General features: G+C 50.7%; 3 protein-coding genes across 9 annotated transcripts in view; 2 read left to right on the top strand and 1 right to left on the bottom strand.

Moving 5' to 3' along the window:
- MPPED1 (metallophosphoesterase domain containing 1) overlaps nt 1–15,800 on the top strand; it is an 822,621-nt gene that overhangs the window by 77,433 nt on the left and 729,388 nt on the right. The window lies entirely within an intron of this gene.
- Nucleotides 1–15,800, top strand: part of TSPO (translocator protein) — a 677,237-nt gene that overhangs the window by 282,376 nt on the left and 379,061 nt on the right. Inside the window, exon 1 of one of the 3 annotated variants that reach the window (XM_050806132.1) lies at nt 10,833–10,842. The exons of the other annotated variants lie outside the window; for them this stretch is intronic. The gene's annotated coding sequence lies outside the window, so the exon portion shown is untranslated. Of the gene's footprint in view, nt 1–10,832; nt 10,843–15,800 lie in introns of those variants that run through there. 3 annotated transcript variants of the gene reach the window in all.
- The window catches only part of LOC126963616 (NADH-cytochrome b5 reductase 3), a 414,164-nt gene that overhangs the window by 162,234 nt on the left and 236,130 nt on the right, over nt 1–15,800 (bottom strand). Inside the window, exon 1 of one of the 5 annotated variants that reach the window (XM_050805954.1) lies at nt 8,913–8,916. The exons of the other annotated variants lie outside the window; for them this stretch is intronic. The gene's annotated coding sequence lies outside the window, so the exon portion shown is untranslated. Of the gene's footprint in view, nt 1–8,912; nt 8,917–15,800 lie in introns of those variants that run through there. 5 annotated transcript variants of the gene reach the window in all.

The raw sequence follows: 15,800 nt of genomic DNA, 5'->3' as shown, positions 1-15,800 counted from the left end.
GTCCCTGCAGCCTGCACCCTAAGCCCAGCTCTACAAGGATCTGGAGGACAGGACACCACAGGTGACATAACAGAGCCTCCGGTAGCCCCACCCAGGCAGAGGCCTCGGGTCCTGTGGAAGGACAAGGTCTGGAGAGCAGCCCCTCCCCTGGGAGGGAACCCCGGGGCAGCTGTGCCCGTCCCCTGTCTACCCCACCCCCCGCAGGGCTGACCCCAGCCTCTGTCACACACTTATCTACTCCTGCCGGCATTGCCTGGCAGCGGCGGGGAACCGGGCAGACACCAGCAGGCACCGTCTGTGTCCACTACACACTCCTGCTGATGTGGTGTGGTGAAGACAAGTCTGCCCAGAAACAACACCACGAGGCAGGGAGACTGGAGGTGGAGGGACCCTGGGGAGGGCAGCCCAGGCCCAGCGGGCACCCACTTCTGCCGCTGCCTCCCTCTGCAGCCCTCGGGCGTGACTGTTGCCGCTGCTGCCCCTGCTGGAATCCCCAGTTCTAGCCATTCTCATTTCCGGGCCTCCAAGGTCATTCATCAAACATATTTGTCTCCACAATATCCAAGGTTTAATACTCTCTGTATTTGTTTCTAATTTCAGGCATCATAAAATTCTGAACTTGCTATGTAGAATATGAAATTGCTAATAGAAGACTGTTTATTAAAGAAAAGACTAGAGGCCGGGCGCGGTGGCTCACGCCTATAATCCCAACACTTTGGGAGGCCGAGGTGGGCGGATCACAAGGTCAGGAGATCCAGACCATCCTGGCTAATGCAATGAAACCCTGCCTGTACTAAAAATACAGAAAATTAGCTGGGCGAGGTGGCGGGTGCCTGTAGTCCCAGCTACTTGGGAGGCTGAGGCAGGAGAATGGCGTGAACCCGGGAGGCGGAGCTTGCAGTGAGCCGAGATCACGCCACTGCACTCCAGCCTGGGCGACAGAGTGAGACTCCATCTCAAAAAAAAAAAAAAAAAAAAAAAAGACTAGACTTTTAAAATTTTCTGGTAGGTACTCAAATATTTGTTGAATGAGTGAATGTAAGGACAACAGAATATAATAATTTGGGATCAGATTATTAGGCTGTCTAAAATTTACAGTGAATCCAGTTCGGGGAAAAGCGTTACTCAGTGAAATAATTATATTGATTTAACCTCAACTTTAAAAGTCAATCATTGGGTCGGGCGTGGTGGCTCATGCCTGTAATCCCAGCACTTTGGGAGGCCAAGGCGGTGGATCACCTGAGGTCAGGAGTTCGAGACCAGCCTGACCAACACGGAAAAACCCCATCTCTACTGAAAATACAAAATTAGCCGGGCATCGTGACACATGCCTGTAATCCCAGCTACTTAGGAGGCTGAGGCAGGAGAATTGCTTGAACCCAGGAGGTGGAGGTTGCAATGAACCGAGGTTGCGCCATTGCACTCCAGCCTGGGCAACAAGAGGGAAACTCTGTCTTAAAAAAAAAAAAGGTCAATCACTGTTCAACTATCGATGAATTTATCTAAATATTTTCTAATTTATATTATAGTTTCAGACTAGAAATTTTAGAAATAACAATTCTCAAATGTTTATATTATAATGAAAAAATATACTTCTGTTCAAAAACTGCCTTCTTGATATATTACTCATTCCTCCAGTTCGTGGCAGCAGCCGCTCCAGACAGCCTGCCCCCGCTGCAGCAGGGAGGTGCCACCAGGACTACACACTGCATGGAGCTGGCAGGAGCCCTGCCCCTTCCGAGTTGCAAGCCTGCAACTTTTGCAGCCACCCAAGTTGTAACTGCAGATCTGAGTCTTCCTGTGGTCTTCCAGGGCAAGCAGGTAGGAGCCCTGCTCTCCCGGGTGCCACTGCAGCCACCCAAACTGTGGCTGCAGCTTCAGGCATCCCTCCACTCTTGGGGGCCTGGGAAGGCCCCCCCTGCCCCCACTGCCTGGCTTCTCCCTGCTGTTGGCTGTCAACACCCACTCTGATCTCGGAGCAAAGTTGGGCTGAGCAGGGGCCATGAATGGCAGTGGGAGGCAGATTCCTGGGCAGAAGCCGGCGGGTACCCGATAAGACCCCACTTTCAGACCAGGGAGAGCCTGAAGGCTGAAGGCCGGGCTGCCAGATCCACAGACCAGAGTGGGGACTTGTGGTACCTTTTCTGGGTGCCCATGCACCAATCGGCATGCATTTCCTCCTCTCTGAGGTCCACAAACACCCCAGGCTCAACCAGAGCAAGGCAGAGGATGGAGAAGCAACCGGAGACTAGATGACCAGCTGCAGAGGAGCTACCCTCTCTGCTGAGAGCTGGGAAGTCAACAGGGACCTGCCTGCAGAGTGGAGCCACCCACTCCAGGGCCTCCGGGGCCTCCTCTCTACAGAGAGCTGAACGCTGGAGGAGATGACCTGCCTACAGAGAGGAACTGCCCACTGTGGGTCTCCTCCCAGCTGTCCTAAGATTCAATAAAGCTTTTCTTTGTCTTGCTCACTCTCCACTTGTCTGTGTGCCTCATTCTTCCTGGACACAGGACAAGAACTCAGGCAAAGGTTGGGATTACAGGCGTGAGCCACTGCGCCCGGCCCAATACTTTGACTTTGCTGCAATGCATTCTACTTTCTGTATCATTTATTTTTATTTTTATTTTATTATTATTTTTTGAGACAGAGTCTCACTCTGTCCCCCAGGCTGGAGTACAGTGGTGCAATATTGGCTCACTGCAACCTCTGCCTCCTGAGTTCAAACAGTTCTCCTGCCTCAGCCTCCCAAGTAGCTGGGACTACAGGTACACGCCACCATGCCCGGCTAATTTTTGTGTTTTTAGTAGAAACTGGGTTTCGCCATGTTGGCCAGGATGGTCTTGAACTCCTGATCTCAAGTGATCCACCTGCCTTGGCCTCCCAAAGTGTTGAGATTACTGGCGTGAGCCACCATGCCTGGCCCAGTACCTTGACTTTGATGCAATGCATTCAACTTCCTGTATCATTTAAATGTAGTGGAATTGTTATAAAGATGAATGTTATACCTCCTAGTTTTCTGGATAATGTTCTCCGTAAGTTTTATACGTTGACCACAATGCCAATTATAGTTAAAGGCAAGCTTGTTTCTCATAAACTATGTGACTTCAAGTTAATTACTTGGCTTCTTTGAGCCCCAGAGCCTGAATTTGTTATATGATAGGGTCAGAATCCTCTGTCTCTGAAATTCTTTTCAACTCTAGTTGTGGTCATTCTATATTTTAGTCAACGGTTAAATTATCCATAAAAATGACATATTTCTTCTAAAGCCAAAATAGAAAATCTATTTCTTTAAGAGCAATTCCTAGCCAGGCGCGGAGGCTCACACCTGTAATCCCAGCACTTTGGGAGGCCAAGGTGGGTGGATCACCTGATGTCAGAAGTTCAAGACCAGCCTGGCCAGCATAGTCAAATCCCGTCTCTACTAAAAATACAAAAATAAGCCAATTGTGGTGGCTCGTGCTTGTAATCCCAGCTACTCGGGAGGCTGAGGCAGGAGAATTGCTTGAACCCAGGAGGTGGAGTTTGCAGTGAGCTGAGATCGTGCCATTGCACTCCAGTCTGGGCAACAGGAGTGACACTCCATCTCAAAATAAATAAATAAATAAATGCAGAAGGAATAATAAAATTAGAAAATTACTATTTTTTTCAAAACTTTTATGAAATGATGAGTTTAAGTAATAATCACCAGTGTTTTGTTTTGTTTTGAGATGGAGTCTCAATCTGTCGCCAGGCTGGAGTGCAGTGGTGCCACCTTGGCTCACTGCAACCTCCACCTCCTGGGTTCTAAGCAGTTCTCCTGCCTCAGCCTCCCAAGTAGCTGGGACTACAGGCACATGCCACAACACCTAGCTTATTTTTATATTTTTAGTAGACAGCGTTTCACCATGTTATCCAGGATGGTCTTGATCTCTTGACCTCGTGATCTGCCCACCTCGGCCTCCTAACGTGCTGGGATTACAGACATAAGCCACCATGCCTGGCCAATCATCAGTGGTTTCTAAAACCACTGGGTGAAAGATAGATCTTATTACTGTATCTATTGATGAATCAGGCCAACCACATTGGAACCACATTTGATTAATTGATAACAAGACATTATGTGCCTCTTGATATGGTACCATAGGAAATATATAGAGGATAGAGTATACATATATAAAGTGGCTGGAAGCAGTGGCTCATGACTGTAATCCCAGCACTTTGGGAGGCCGGGGCAGGTGGATCACCTGAGGTCAGGAGTTCGAGACCAGCCTGGCCAGCATGGTGAAACCCCATCTATACTAAAAATATAAAAAATTAGCTGGGGCTGGTGGTGCGCGCCTGTAGACTCGGAAGCTGCAGCAGGAGAATCACTTGAATCTGGGAGGCAGAGTTTGCAGTGAGCCAAGATCATGCCATTGGACTCCAGCCTGGGTGACAGAGCGAGACATGTTTCAAAAAAAAAAAAAATAGAGTATACATATATAAAATATCCTTACCTAAATAAATAATTTTTTTTTTTGAGACGGAGTTTTTGCTTTTGTTGCCCGCTAGAATGCAATAGCGTGATCTCAGCTTGCCACAATCTCCACCTCCCGGGTTCAAGCAATTCTCCTGCCTCAGCCTCCCGAGTATCTAGGATTACAGGCACCTGCCACCACGCTTGACTAATTTTTGTGTTTTTAGTAAGACGAGGTTTTACCATGTTGGCCAGGCTGGTCTCGAACTCTCATTCTCAGGTGATCCGCCCGCCTTGGCCTCCCAAAGTGCTGGGATTACAGGCGTGAGCCACCGTGTCCGGCCTAAATAAATACATTTTAAAAATGGAATCAGAAACACGCCTCTAAATCTTTTTTTTTTTTTTTTTTTTGAGACAGAATTTTGCTCTTGTTGCCCAGGCTGGAGTGCAGTGGCGCGATTTCAGCTCACCGCAACCTCTGTTTCCTGGGTTCAAGCAATTCTCCTGCTTCAGCCTCCCAAGTAGCTGGGATTACAGGCATGTGCCACCATACCCAGCTAATTTTGTATTTTTAGTAGAGACAGGGTTTCTCCATGTTGATCAGGCTGGTCTCGAACTCCCGACCTCAGGTGATCCACCACCCACCTCAGCCTCCCAAAGTGCTGGGATTACAGGTGTGAGCCACTGGGCCCAGCAACAAGCCTCTAAATCTTACTATCAGTTTATAAGAAATACTATGCTGTATTCATTAAAATGAGAAAACTTAGTGAGTCTGACCTTAGTAAGCTTAGTGACAAGGTAGAACACTGTAAACTCTGCCAGGCACGGTCGCTCACACCTATAATCCCAGCACTCTGGGAGGCTGAGGTGGGAGGATCACCTGAGGTCAGGAGTTTGAAACCAGCCTGGCCAACATGGTGAAACCCCATCTCTACTAAAAATGTAAAAATTAGTCAGGTGTGGTGGCAGGCGCCTGTAATCCCAGCTACTTGGGAGGCTGAGGCAGGAGAATTGCTTGAACCTGGGAGGCAGAGGTTGCAGTGAGCCGAGATTGCGCCCCCACACTCCAGCCTGGGCGACAGAGTGAAACTGCATCTCAAAAATCAAAACAAAACAAAAGAAAAAAACACACAAAAAACAAAAACATTGGCAACTCTCACACCCTGATAGCAATGCAAATTGTCCTACACAGTCTGAATCTGACGACACATACAAAATGGGAAAAATTATCCCCTTGCCACTAGATGGTGCTTACTGGCTTTGGAGTACTTTATCCTATATATTGTCTTCTGCTACATTGCTGCCTTCCTCTTTTTACTTCTGATGGATCACCGGAGGAAGGGGCTGGGCATTAGGGCTTAGAGCCTCCCAAAAATGCTGTAATCTGGATCCCAACAGCCATATCTGCTGTGGAACCATGTTGCCCCTGGGCACACATCTCTGAGAGTTTCTGTCTCCCCTAGCCACTTACATTATTCAGTTCCTTAGCAATATCTATCTGTGATACTGTGTTAAGGGTCTTTTTCTGAAGAATATATATTTTAATACATCTGATTAATTATTGCACATAATATCTGTGCTATTTAACTTTTCTCTTTATTATTATATTTATTTATTTATTTATTTTGAAACAAAGTCTTGCTCTGTTGCCCAGGCTGGAGTGCAGTGGCGCAATCTTGGCTCACTGCAACCTCCACCTCCTGGGTTCAAGTGATTCTCCTGCCTCAGCCTCCCAAGTAGCTGGGATTACAGGCACGCGCTACTAAGCCTGGTTAATTTTGTATTTTTAGTAGAGACAGGGTTTCTTCATGTTGGTCAGGCTAGTCTTGAACTCCTGACCTCAGGTGATCTGCCCACCTCAGCCTCCCAAAGTGCTGGGATTATAGACATGAGCCACCACACCCCGCCTAGTGAAGCATTCTATTCAAAATATTCCTATTCTTTTTCAAAAATATTAATTACCCATCCCTGGGGTAATATCAGACTTCCCTGCCCCACAGAAATCAGGTTTGGAGACATACTTTGTTTTAGCCAATACTATATGGGCAGAAGTTATGTTTGTCACTTCTAAGCAGAAGCTTCAAGAGCCAGAATGTGACTTGCTGTGGGGTTTTTGGTTTGCTTTTCTCTTTCCCTGCTATGAGATCAGTCATGTTCTAGAGGCTGCTCCATCAGCTTGGGTCCCAACGTGAAAATATTGGCCCTCTGCAGTGGACACGAATGAGAGGTAAACCTTTATTTTTGTAAGCTGCTGAGACATTGGAGCCATTTGTTACTGCAGCATCATGTATCGTATTCTGACTGATACACTGGCCATTTCTTAAACATTCTTTCAGACTAGTCATGACCTCTATCAGGTTCTGCACATACATGCCGGCCTAATAGTTAATGATAAAAATAAACATTTTGTCTGGGTGATGTGGATTGGGTCTGTGTCCCCACCCAAGTCTCATGATCCGTTGTAATCCCCAGTGTTGGAGGTCGAGGTCGGGCTCAGGGGAAGGCCATTGGACACGGGGCAGAGTTCTCATGAATGGATTAGTACCATCCCTCTTGGTACTGGATAGTGAGTTCTCACGAGATCTGGCTGTTTAAAAGTGGATAGCACCTCCTGTCTCTCTCTGTCCTGTGCCTGCCATGGAAGACTCGTACTCCCACTTGCCTTCTGCCTTCTGCTTTGAAGCTCCTTGAGGCCTCCCCAGAAGCAGAAGCCACTATACTTTCTGTATAGCCTGCAGAACCATGAGCCAGTTAAAGCTCTTTTCCTTATAAATTACTCAGTCTCAGGTATTTCTTTATAGCAGTTCAAGAACTGATGAATACATTTGGGAAGGCTCCATTCCATGACTTTACTATTATTATTTTTTTGAGACGGAGTTTCACTCTTGTTGCCCAAGCCGGATTTGCAGTGGTGCAATCTCGGCTCACTGCAACCTCCGCCTCCTGGGTTCAAGCAATTCTCCTGCCTCAGCCTCCTGAGTAGCTGGAATTATAGGTACCCACCACCACGCCTGGCTAATTTTTGTATTTTTAGTAGAGACAGGGTTTCACCATATTGGTCAAGTTGGTCTCGAACTCCCGACCTCAGGTGATCCACCTGCCTCGGCCTCCCAAAGTGCTGGGATTACAGGCGTGAGCCACCGCGCCCGGCCCATTGCATGACTTTTGGCAAAAAAACAGATTCTGCCCCCGACTAAGGAAGCCAAAAAGAGCAGATATTTGCTCTCCTAGAGTCCTCACAGCTAGAGAAGTGCCACGTGACTCCTGTGCACTCCAGCTTGGGGGGACAAAGTGAGACTCTGTCTCAAAAAAAAAAAGAAAAAAAAATCAGAAAATAAAAAATGAGAGTCCATGAAAAGATTATTTCAAATTCATCATTGCCAGGAATTTAAATTGTTCTCCTCCATATAGATTGTTGTGAAAACACATTACTATTATTTTCTTTTTTTTTTTTCTTTTTCCCTGGCACGGGAGGAGGGAATAGAAAATCACTTCTATCCTACCTGTCTGTGTGCATTGACTCACACTCTGCTTTTTGGATCATTTTCTTCGGAAAAAGTTTCTCATAGTGTGTCTTGACTTTTTAAAAAGCTGTGTATTAAAAGCACTTAAACGCGGCCAGGCGAGGTCAGAGGCTGAGGCGGTGGATCACCTGAGGTCAGGAGTTCAAGACCAGCCTGAACAACATGGCAAAACCCTGTCTCTACTAAAAATACAAAAATCAGCCAGTTGTGGTGGCTCACACCTGTAGTTCCAGTTACTTGGGAGGCTGAGGCACAAGAATTTCTTGAACCCAGGAGACAGAAGTTGCAGTGAGCCAAGATCATGCCATTGCACTCCAGTCTGGTGATGGAGTGAGACTGTGTCTCAAAAAACAAAAACAAAAAAAAGTACTTAAACACACTGACAGATACTGAAGAATGCAGAAAATTGTATGAATGTGAATATCTGCCTTTATACCGTGTACTAGTGGCAGCAAACCCAAACAAAACCGAAATGCTTTGTTTTGCTCACATTTGTTGAGTTTCAGATGTCAATTGGGAACTGCTTTGGCTTGTGTTTGCAGCTTTTCCTCTGTTGCCTCTTCCACCCTTAGCTTAATAACAGCGATCCAGTCCTATTAAACCTGGGTTTGGACTCATGCCATGACTGACTTGCTTTGGCTTTTCTAGTGCCGTATTTGCCTTGCCTACAATATCCTGCCTGCCATATCTGATTCCTTCTCTTAAGACCCATACTCAGGCCAGGTGCAGTGGCTCACTCCTGTATTCCCAGCACTTTGGGAGGCCAAGGCGAGCAGATCACCTAAGGTCAGTTCAAGACCAGCCTGGACAATATGGCAAAACCCCGTCTCTACTAAAAATACAAAAATTAGCCAGACATGGTTGTGAGCGCCTGTCATCTCAGCTACTCGGGAGGCTGAGGCAGGAGAATCACTTGCATCCGTGGCACTGAGGCACCTTCTCTCCTGCATGGCCCCCTAACCCCCTGCTCTGTCAAATGACAGATGCCCAAAGACTATGCTGCTTCTCCGCAGCCATCTGATGACACCGTGTTACCTGGCAGTGTCCCTTCCCTGGTGCCAGTCTCACTAGCATGGCGGCACCTCAGTTTGGTGCCTCCTCCCCCTCTGCCCACTGCCCTCCTGTACTTACTATGGATTCTCCTCTCCTTTCACAGGTAGCTTGTTCCGTAATGCAAAGTGCTCCTCCTGGGACCGGGCTGGTGGAAGGCTCAGACTGGGCTTTTCTTGAGGTCTGGGGAGATGGAAGATTGTTGGAATGAGCTCGGGAGCTTGGCTCACCCCGTCCTGGGTGATTGTTACCAGAAATTGAATATGTTTCTTCCCACACAGAATCACGATGTTGACACCGGCCTCAATCTCATGGATGAAACCAAGTGTCTCCTATCAGGGCAGCCGTCTCTAGGCCGAGGGAGTCAGGGAAGCCACTGCCCATGACCTTCTTTCCCATCGAGCCACCTGCACCCTTCACCCCTGTGTCTCCACCTCTAGGACTTTCTCATCGACCGAGAGCCTGTGACAACTCTCCCAACAGATCAATGGTCTTGTATGTGAAGTACCTCGGAAATTGAGGAGGGTGCGGGGGGAAGGAAAGTGTGACAGAAACCGAGGCAGGGATTCACGAGAGGGGAGATCCTGGGACCAGCCGATTTGCTGGGCAGTGTTGAGGAGGTCGCCTCTTCCCTGAGCCTTCTCCCTGGAAGCTGTTCACAGGGAGGAGTTGGACCGCGTGGCTGGTGGCTGGTTGTATTATTTTATGCTGCTGCAGAAGCACCAGCTGAGAGTTGCTCGGGAGGGAGGGATGGTAGGGAGATAAGAACCATGAGAGACGCTGGCACAAAGGGGTTATGGGATGAAGGGTCCAAGTTAGGCAGAAAAGAAAATGTTGCTAGTTGATGGGGAAGAAAGGAAGTCAGAGGGCTTAGACGCCGGGGCACAGAACATCTCAGGCGCACGCTCCTCTCTCATAGTCAACAATATTTGTCAAACGGGAGGACCCTGCATCATCTGCTAACCTGAAGGGTCTGCAGGTGAGAGCTTCGGGGCCATGGCCCAGTGTCCCTGCAGCCCAGCCCTCCAACCTCCTCCCACAGCGGGGACTGGGTGCCCCTCTGCCAGCTGAGACAGCCCACACAACCCCCAACCCTAATGATTGCTGCACCTGTCCCCGAAGTCCTCCTCTACCTCCTCCTCTCTGCATGCACCTCAGGATGAGAGGCTGCGGGCACAGGAGGAGAAGACGCAGCAGGAGGAGGAGAGGCTGCAGAAACTGGACATAAGGCCGAGCTCTGGGGAGAGCCGGCGAAGGCACGCGTGCAAACCCTGGAGGCCACGCAGACTGAGCTTACCACCGTCAGCTGCGTGCTCTCCCAGAACCACGAGCTCGAGGAGCAGCTGGTCGAGCGGCAGAACGGCTTTAAGGAGCTGGTGCTCAGCCCCACCTGGGGAGCCTCCCCCTCTCCCTGGCCCTCTGGGTCTTTGTTTCCCCACCTGTGAAATGGGGCGTGTAGTCCTCACATGAAATGGTACTTCTGAAGGCACCTGTGAGCCAGAGCCCTGCTCCGATGGCTGTGGGGGAGGAGGGATGGTTTTTCTCTAACCTGCCTCCACCCTTCCTGGTGCCGTGGGAGGCAGAAGGGCAGACACCAAGTTCTGGGGTCTCCAGCTGCAGCGGGTGACCACTGATCGCTTCTCTCTGTCCAGAACAAGGAGAACATAGAGACAGCCGGTCTGCTGCAGTCACAGCTGCATGGCAAGAAGGAGCTGCAGGAGAAGCTGGGCTGAAGGAGATGGTAACCCTGCCCCATCCAAGAAGGGCTGGGAGGTGGGTACCAGCCCCTGGGGAGGGGAGGTGTGAGGCCAGAGGCAGCTCCAGCGTGGGGGACAGTGACCCCAGAACCCTCCAGGGCAGGCCTGTGACTGTTTCTTGCTTCCTGTCCTCTGACTTTTAGAGGCAGGTAGCCCGGGGTCTGGACATCATCATACTGAATAGAGGCATGGAGCTGTCCGGTCATAGGGAAAGAGACAGTGGTATAAGAGGCTCCTTAGATTCGAACTGGATCCCGGCCTCAGCTCCACTGGTCACCATTCAACTACTTTGCATCTCTAAGTCTTGGTTTCATTAGCTTAAAAAGGAAGTTAGCATCTTCCTCGCAGCGGTGCTGAGGATTAAATGGGATAAAACGTGGAAAGCATTAGATATGTTGCACACTTAACAGATGGTGGTTGGCTCCCTCTGCATTTCCACCAGTCTGGGGCCTACAGTTCAAATGGTGGGAAGAAGGCTGTGAGATCTGAGGCTGGGGAAGGAGGCATGGGCCTCTAGGCAAGGGAAGCAGTCACTGAGGCCTAGAGCCTGGGGCCAGGGGCCTGGGGAGGTGAGAGAGTCCCACAGAGCCCTCGCTACCTTATTTATGGGCCCAGAATCTGGAGGCAGCCACCACCTGCCCTTACGCCCAGGGTCTTCCTGCAGGAAGAGCCTGGAGGCTCAGAGTCTGCAGCGAGACCAGTACCTGGGACACCTGTATTAGTAACCAAGGGCACTGACTTCCATCCAGCCCAGGCGTCTTCCATTCCGTCCCCCTGCCTCCCTCACTGAGACCAGTCTGTGCCTCCGGAGTGCGGGCTGCCCCGCAGGCTCCCTCCAGGCTGAGTTCGTGGCCCTGCCCCGTCGTGGCCAGAGTCGGCTTCACAGGATGAGAGCCAGCTAAGCTCCAGGGACTTTCCAGGACAAGTGTCCCTTGGAAACAATTTTAAGGCGAAAGGTGTCCCTTTTCACTGCTCCCAACAGTACCCTAGTAATGGCTTGGCCCTTCCCCTCCCCTGAGCTCCACGGAGAACACAACCAACAGAGGAGACATTCCCTGTCATCCAGAAATGAGTCTGATTCCCAGCCGAGGGACGGCAGGACTGGTAGAGACTGTCAGGCCACACGGCTGCCTGCACAGAACCCCAATGCTTGGCGGGGGACAGGAGGGGTGGCAGGAGCTGGCTGTCCACAGGCCGGGCATGGCAGGGAGGCTCACTGGAGGCGGCACATTTTGGAGGGGGATGTCAGGGGACAGCGTTCTCTTGTAGTTGGACCACAAGACTCCACAAGGACAGCGCGGTGACTGATTCCCAGCGCTAGAGGCGAGGCGGTCAGCCGTGTGTAGGTATGTCTGTATATGAGTGTTGATAGGTATTTATAGAGCAGGGTAGGGCATACCACGGAGGCACAAGTTTTCCCCAGTGGTCACGCCTGGATGTGTCAGCTCACCATGACCGCAGACGAAGTCACAGATGAAGGGGGCTGGCTTTGGGGCTGGGGCAGCCACTGTTAAGTCACAGAACAACCATCCAGGCAGGCTTGGAAAGGGAGGTCCCCGAGAAGAGGAGGGATCTGTTTAGAGGTCGAAGGGCCGGGGGCTCTCAGGAGGGGAGGGACTTGCCTGACCCGATCGATTAGCTGGCAGTTGGAGGAAAAGCAGAGAGAAAATGGGAGAGAAAAAAGAGGAGAGCTGGTAAGGCAAGTGCAGCACACGACCAGCCACGCCGCAGCAGTGGTGGGAGGGCCGGGGAGGGGAGGGTGCAGGTGCGGGTGTGGCAAGGTTCCTGGAAAGGAGAGGATGGAAGAGAAAGGGGAGGTGATGGAGGGAGGAGCTGGACCTTCACAGGTAGCGCCTGGGGGCTGTAGCGGCCCTCCCCCACCCCACACATGCTGGCCTTTCCCACGGCACCCAGGCAGCGCACCCACAGTTCAGACCGATCTCAGTTCCCTTGGGCTTCCCTCTTCTCTGGTCACCCTGTCTTCCAACCCACTGGCTCAGGGCCAGCCCTCGCCTTGGAGAGCCCCATGCAACAGCCAACAGGCCTGCTAGAGAAAGAACACTGCTTTGAACCAGGAGGGTGAAGCTAAAAGGGGTCAGAAAGCCCAAGACCCTCTGAAAGGACCCTGGGGGAGGCAGGGAGGGGAGGCAGGGAGGGCAGGCAGCCGGACGCCAGTGGCCATAGACTTGTAAGTCTAAGCGGGGAGCCTCAGCTGGTGGGGGGGGGGCGGGGCTACAGGTGAGGCTGGGCCCTTCCTGCTGGGAAAAGCGGAAGAGTGAGAGTCAGTGGCTGGGGAAGTGGGCGGGCCCAGTGGGCAGAGCTCAGCCGGGCCAGCAGGCACTGTGCTCCCCTTGGCTGAATAGCATAGGCAGCTCCTTGGAGCAACAGGCCAAGGTACGTGAGCCCACTGGCTGGCCACGGTACTTCTGCTGGGGCCAGGGACACTGCCTTCAGTCACATGCTAGTAGGTATATCGGTACCAGGAGGGAGGCAAGACCCCATTTCTATAAAAAAATAAATAAATAAAAGAAAGCTGGGCACAGTGGCTCACACCTGTAATCTTAGCACTTTAGGAGGTTGAGGCAGGTGGATCACAAGGTCAGGAGTTTGAGACAAGCCTGGCCAACATGGTGAAACCCCATCTCTACTAAAAATAGAAACATTAGCTGGGTATGGTGGTAGGCACCTGTAATCCCAGCTACTCAGGAGGCTGAGGCAGGAGAATTGCTTGAATCCGGGAGGCGGAGGTTGCAGTGAGCCAAGATCGCACCATTGCACTCCAGCCTGGGCAACAGAGCAAGACCATGCCTCAAAAAACAAAACAAAACAAAACAGGAAAGACAAGGAGGAGGGAGATTACATCTTGCTTTTTTCCCCTACACTTTAATTAAAATTCAGCATTTCTTTCCATGGTGAATGTTGCTGGGAACAAACCTCATTAGTGTTAGCAGCACCTGTTATCTTGTTACCAATAGAAATCAGATATTTTCATGTTAACTGCAGCTGTTGCAGACATCTTGGGATACCATTTTTGCTCATCATTACCTCAAAATTATAGTAATTAGACCCAACTCTGGATCTTGTCATTTAACGTGCCAGTAAAACATATCATGTAATATCACAAATATTTTCATAAACTCTATTTCTATATGATTTATATCTATCACTCTCCATATTTTATTTCGTGCACTTAAAATAAAAATCTGAGGCCAGGCCAGGCGCGGTGGCTCACGCCTGTAATCCCAGCACTTTGGGAGGCCGAGGTGGGTAAATCACGAGGTCAGATCGAGACCATTCTGGCCAAGATGATGAAACCCCATCTCTACTAAAAATACAAAAATTAGCCCAGCATGGCGGTGGGCTCCTGTAATCCCAGCTACTCAGGAGGCTGAGGCAGGAGAATCGCTTGATCCCAAGAGGCGGAGGTTGCAGTGAGCTGAGATCGCCCCATTGCATTCCAGCCTGGGCGACAAGAGGGAGACTCTGTCTCAAAGAAAATAAAAAGAATCCCAGCTCCCCTGCTTGTTGTTCCTGTGACTTCACTGTGTCTGTTTCTCCGTCTATAAAGACAGAAGAGAGAAAAGATACCTACCTGGCAGGTTTCGGCAATTCTAGAGCTAATCTGTGTGGTGTGGTGGCCAGGAGGCTCCGTGCACACGCAATCAATATCAACAGCCATCATGATTCACCCACAGCTGCAAGTCATCCCCAGCACTGGGAAGTCCTCAGAACTCAAAGTCCCTGTCCTTAGCAGAATTTCCCTGTCCTAGGTTCTCATCTCTCAAGAGACTGCTTTTCCTATAGCGCATAGATGGTAAGTTATCCCACAAATGACTCTCTACTGAAGGTGCTCAGCCTGGCTTGCCTTTTCAGGAAGCAGGTTGAGGTTTCTCCAGAAAGCTGCTCAGAGGTAGTGTCTCTCCCGCTGTTGCGACGATGGCCGGCTGAACGTGCCCTAACCCAGCACTGACTCTCTTGCTTCTTTTGAGCCTGTGCAGCAGCCGTGTTCGTTGCCAAGTGCTGCCGGCAGAGCTTGGTGGCGGAACGCCAAAGTGTGTGTTTCAGTAAATGCTCGTCACGTGCCCGCGTTAGTCTATGCACACTACATTTTCGTAGCCCCAAGTTATTTCATTAATAGGCCTGAACTAGTTCTATAATGTTGGGGAGTGAAGAATGAATGATCCTATTTCTTTTTTCTGTTTGTCTTTCTCATTTTTCCACTGTGTCCTGTGCCTAGAATAGTGCTTGGCACAGGTAGATGCTTAGTAGCTATATTTTATTTTATTTTTTATTTTTATTTTTGAGACAGAGTCTTGTTTTATCGCCCACACTGGAGTGCAGTGGCGTGATCTCGGCTCACTGTAACCTCCGCCTCCTGGGTTCAAGTGATTCTCCTGCCTCAGCCTCCTAAGTGGGACTACAGGCGCCCACCACCACGCCCAGCTACTTTTTGTAGTTTTTATAGAGAGAGAGTTTTGCCATGTTGGCCAGGCTGAGCTGGAGCAATGCTCCTCCCACCTCATGGAGCCTCCACCCACCACGGCTGTCGGTTTCCCCTAATCCTAGGAACTCCCGCCCCGAGGGAGGCAGGATAGACAGCGCCTGTGTCCCACTCTGCTCATTTTCAGATGAGGAAACAGTCACCAAGGTCCCGTGCAAACTCCCCGCCCACCCAGCAGCCCACACCCCTTGCCTTGTTCCAGCTTCCCGCTCGCCAGCTGGCGTTCCTGGCAGCCAGCAGGTCCACCGGGGCTCCGCCTCGGCCGGGCTGGGGCCAGGGGCTGGGCCTCAGGGACTCTGCTGTTGGGGTTGTCCCAAGCTGGCGTAGATAGAAGCCCAGAGCTCAGCGGCACCTCAGGGCTGAGGGGCTCAGGCTGGTCCTTGGGTCCCGGGCTCTAGGCAGTCACCCAGGGTGTGTGCCTGAGGCCAATCAGGGTTGTGGGGAGGAAGGTCCCTGGCACTGCCACAGTCTGCAGGCCCCATGAGCCTGGTCCTGGGGTTGGGAAGGTGGGAGTCTCTGGCTCCAGGAGGCT

The sequence above is a fragment of the Macaca thibetana genome, chromosome 10 (genome assembly GCF_024542745.1).
Source record: "Macaca thibetana thibetana isolate TM-01 chromosome 10, ASM2454274v1, whole genome shotgun sequence".
In the NCBI taxonomy this organism is placed as follows: domain Eukaryota; kingdom Metazoa; phylum Chordata; class Mammalia; order Primates; family Cercopithecidae; genus Macaca; species Macaca thibetana.
The sequence above is the reverse complement of the archived record's forward strand: the minus strand, read 5'-3'. Positions and strand labels throughout refer to the sequence as shown.